The sequence below is a fragment of the Bubalus bubalis genome, chromosome X, assembly GCF_019923935.1.
Source record: "Bubalus bubalis isolate 160015118507 breed Murrah chromosome X, NDDB_SH_1, whole genome shotgun sequence".
NCBI lineage: Eukaryota > Metazoa > Chordata > Mammalia > Artiodactyla > Bovidae > Bubalus > Bubalus bubalis.
This window is the reverse complement of record NC_059181.1, coordinates 121,751,334-121,756,277: the sequence shown is the minus strand read 5'-3', so window position 1 is coordinate 121,756,277 and position 4,944 is coordinate 121,751,334. Positions and strand designations below refer to the sequence as shown.

At 43.9% G+C, this 4,944-nt stretch overlaps 1 pseudogene; it reads left to right on the top strand.

Moving 5' to 3' along the window:
* Window positions 1-3,776: 3,776 nt before the first annotated feature.
* Window positions 3,777-4,432, top strand: LOC102413199 (annotated as a pseudogene).
* Window positions 4,433-4,944: the final 512 nt, after the last annotated feature.

Genomic DNA, 4,944 nt, shown 5'->3' with positions numbered 1-4,944 from the left:
GGTATCTAAGGCTGGTTCAACATTCAGAAATCAATTAATGTAATTCACAAAGTAACAGACTAAAGAAGAAAAATCAAATGATTATATCAATAGATGTGTAGAAAGTACTTGGCAAAATCCAGTGCTCATTCATGACTCTTAGTAAGCCAGAAATAGAAGGGAATTTCCTTAACTTAATAAAGAACTGCAAAAACCCTGCAGCTAACATCATACTTGGTGGTGAGAAACTCAAAGCTTTTCTGCAATGATAAAGAACAAGGCAAGGATGTTGCCTCTTATCACTGCTTTTCAACATCATACTGGAAGTCCTAGCTAATTCAATAAGACAAGAAAAGGAAATAAGAGGTATATAAATTGAGAAGCATGAAATCAAAACTGTCTTTACTTGTAGATGACATGATTGTCTATATAGAAATTCTGAAAGAATTGAGCAAAAAAATCCCTTCTGGAACTAATAAACCAAGATTAAAGGATAAAGTTAATACACAAAGTCAATTTCTTTCCTATATGCTAGAAAATAACAAGTGGAATTTGAAATAAAAGGCACACTACTATTTACATAAGCACCCTCAAAAATTGAAAACTTTAGGTATAAATCTAAAAATGGTGCCAGAGGTCCCTGTTGAGCTGGCTAAAACTTTCTATAAGTCACACCAATGTACAAAATCCCTATGATGTACATGTGCAAGATCCATCTATAAAGAAAACTACAAAACTCTGATATAGGATATTAAGGAAGAGCTAAATAAATGGAGAGATATTCCATGTCCATGGATAGGAAGATTCAATATTGTCATGATGTCAGTTCAGTTCAGTTCAGTTGCTCAGTTGTGTCCGACTCTTTGCGACCCCGTGAATCGCAGCACGCCAGGCCTCCTTGTCCATTACCAACTCCCGGAGTTCACTCAGACTCACGTCCATCGAGTCAGTGATGCCATCCAGCCATCTCATCCTCTGTCGTCCCCTTCTCCTCCTGCCCCCAATCCTTCCAAGCTTTAGAGTCTTTTCCAATGAGTCAACTCTTCGCATGAGGTGGCCAAAGTACTGGAGTTTCAGCTTTAGCATCATTCCTTCCAAAGAAATCCCAGGGCTGATCTCCTTCAGAATGGACTGGTTGGATCTCCTTGCAGTCCAAGGGACTCTCAACAGTCTTCTCCAACACCACAGTTCAAAAGCATCAATTCTTTGGCACTCATCTTTCTTCACAGTCCAACTCTCACATCCATACATGACCACTGGAAAAACCATAGCCTTGACTAGATGGACCTTTGTTGGCAAAGTGATTTCTCTGCTTTTGAATATGCTATCTAGGTTGGTCATAACTTTTCTTCCAAGGAGTAAGCGTCTTTTAATTTCATGGCTGCAGTCACCATCTGCAGTGATTTTGGAGCCCCCTAAAATAAAGTCTGACACTGTTTCCACTGTTTCCCCATCTATTTCCCATGAAGTGATGGGACCGGATGCCATGATCTTCATTTCTGAATGTTGAGCTTTAAGCCAACTTTTCCACTCTCCTCTTTCACTTTCATCAAGAGGCTTTTTAGTTCCTCTTCACTTTCTGCCATAAGGGTGATGTCATCTGCATATCTGAAGTTATTGATGTTTCTCCCAGCAATCTTGATTCCAGCTTGTGCTTCTTCCAGCCCAGCATTTCTCATGATGTACTCTGCATATAAGTTAGATAAGCAGGGTGACAATATACAGCTTTGACATACTCCTTTTCCTATTTGGAACCAGTCTGTTGTTCCATGTCCGGTTCTAACTGTTGCTTCCTGACCTGGATACAAATTTCTCAAGAGGCAGGTGGGTGGTCTGGCATTCCCATCTCTTTCAGAATTTTCCACAGTTTATTGTGATCCACACAGTCAAAGGCTTTGGCATAGTCAATAAAGCAGAAAGAGATGCTTTTCTGGAACTCTCTTGCTTTTTGGATGATCCAGTGAATGTTGGCAATTTGATCTCTGGTTCCTCTGCCTTTTCTAAAACCAGCTTGAACATCTGGAAGTTCACGGTTCATGTATTGCTGAAGCCTGGCTTGGAGAATTTTGAGCATTACTTTACTAGCGTGTGAGATGACTGCAATTGTGTGGTAGTTTGAGCATTCCTTGGCATTGCCTTTCTTTGGGATTGGAATGAAAACTGACCTTTTCCAGTCCTGTGGCCACTGCTGAGTTTTCCAAATTTGCTGGCATATTGAGTGCAGCACTTTCACAGCATCATCTTTCAGGATTTGAAATAGCTCAACTGGAATCCCATCACCTCCACTAGCTTTGTTTGTAGTGATGCTTTCTAAGGCCCACTTGACTTCACATTCCAGGATGTCTGGCTCTAGGTGAGTGATCACAGCATTGTGATTATCTGGGTTGTGAAGCTCTTTTTTGTACAGTTCTGTGTATTCTTGCCACCTCTTCTTAATCTCTTCTGCTTCTGTTAGGTCCATACCATTTCTGCCCTTATTGAGCCCATCTTTGCATGAAATGTTCCCTTGGTATCTCTAATTTTCTTGAAGAGATCTCTAGTCTTTCCCAATCTGTTTTCCCCCTCTATTTCTTTGCATTGATCGCTGAGGAAGGCTTTCTTATCTCTCCTTGCTGTTCTTTGGAATTCTGCATTCAGATGCTTATATCTTTCCTTTTCTCCCTTGCTTTTGGCTTCCCTTCTTTTCACAGCTATTTGTAAGGCCTCCCCAGACAGCCATTTTGCTTTTTTACATTTCTTTTCCATGAGGATGGTCTTGATCCTTGTCTCCTGTACAATGTCACAAACCTCCGTCCATAGTTCATCAGGCACTCTGTCCATCAGTGCCAGATCTAGGCCCTTAAATCTATTTCTCACTTCCACTGTATAATCATCAGGGATTTGATTTAGGTCATACCTGAATGGTGTAGTGGTTTTCCCTACTTTCTTCAATTTCAGTCTGAATTTGGCAATAAGGAGTTCATGATCTGAGCCACAGTCAGCTCCTGGTCTTGTTTTTGTTGACTGTAAAGAGCTTCTCCATCTTTGGCTGCAAAGATGTCATGATGTCAGTTCTTCACAACTTCATCTGTAGGTTCAATGTATCGATAGTAATCCCAGTCAAAATCCCAGAAAGTTATTTTGTGGATATTGACAAACTGATTTTAAAATTTATACAGAGAGGCAAAAGATCCAGAACAGCCAAGTCAATGTTGAAGGGAAAGAACAAAATTAGAGGATTGACACTACACAACTTCACGACCTATAAATTACATTATATATATTATTATTATAATCAAGACAGTGTTGTATTGGTGAAAGGATAGATAAATAGATCAGTGGAACAGAAGAGGGAGCCTAGAGCTAGATGCGCATAAAATATGTTCAACTGATTTTTAACAAAGGAGCAAAGGCAATACAATGGAGCAGATATACTCTTTTCAACAAATGGTGCTGGAATAACAGGATAGCCACAGGCCAAAAAATAAAAATATATGAATCTAGATATAAATCTTATACCTTTCACAAAATTAAAATGTATCAGGCTTAAAACAGAACTATAAAACTTCTAGACTGGAAGATGTGGTTAGAAGTATGCATAGGGGACCACGGGAACCCAGAGGAGATGTCCTCAAATGATCTTTATGGAAGAACAGATTAGGGAGGGCTTTCTGAAATGAGGTGACGCCTGAGATGAGATTTGATGGTTTACTAGGTGAGAAGATTAAAGAAGGACCTTCCAGGAAGAGGTGATGGCTTGAGTAAAGGCCTGATGGTGCCCAAATCCTGTTGTGTCAAACTACACTGCCATTTAACACTCTAACACCAACGCACGCCTGGACCAGGACGGCTGAGACAATGACTGCCAACAGGGCGCTGGCGAGCCTGACTGCGTGGACAAAGATGGCCCCAGCGGCTCGGCAGTCCCCATCTATGTGCGCTTCCTCATTGTCGGGTTGGTGTTTGTTGCCTTCATCATCTTGGGATCCCTTGTGGCCGCCTGCTGCTGCAGATGCCTCCGGCCCAAGCAGGAGCCTCAGCAGAGCCGGGGCCCCAGGAGGACCCCGCCTGATGGAGGTTATCCTCATGATCCTAAGCCCAGCACCTCCCGGGGCTCCTCCTCCCACTAGTCCAGCACAGCCACCAGCTCCAGCTCCAGTGCCAACTCAGGGGATGGGGCGCCAGACCAGGTCCCAAACCAACTGTTGCTTGCCTGAGGGCACCATGAACAATGTGTATGTGGACATGTCCACTAGATTCTCCGTGCTCAACTGCCAGCAGGCCACCCAGATCGTGCCGCATTGAGGGCAGTACTTGCATCCCCCCTTCGTGGAGTATGCTGCAGCCAGACTCAGTGCCCATGACCCCAGTGCCCCCATTCCTGGACTGGCTGCAGATGGGCTACAGGCAGATCCAGGCTCCCTTCCCTCACACTAACAGCAAACAGAAGATGTACCCAACGGTGACCTTGTAATGCAGAGTGTGGCTGGGGGCCTGGACCAGACAGGCGAGTGGGAACTGTGGGCTTGGGAAGGATTCTAGCTTGGAAGTTCGTGCCTGTTGGTGGTGTTTATGGCATGGTTCTGTTGGATGGCTTCATTTGCCCCCAAACTGGAGGAAAACATCTTTCTCCAAATGAGTGTTTCTAGATATGTTTTGGGCTTCCCTTGTAGCTTAACTGTAAAGAATCTGCCTGCAATGCAGGAGACCCCAGTTTGATTCCTGGGTCAGGAAGATCCCCTGGAGAAGGGATAGGCTACCCACTCCAGGATTCCTGGGCTTCCCTGGTGGCTCAACTGGTAAAGAATCTGCCTGCAATGAGGGAGACCTGGGTTTGCTCCCTGGGTTGGGAAAATCTCCTGGAGGAAGCCATGGCAATCCACTACAGTATTCCTGCCTGGGGAATCCCATGGACAGGGGAGCCTGGTGAGCTACAGTCCACAGGGTCACAAAGAGTCAGACAAGACTGAGTAAGAACAGCAACAC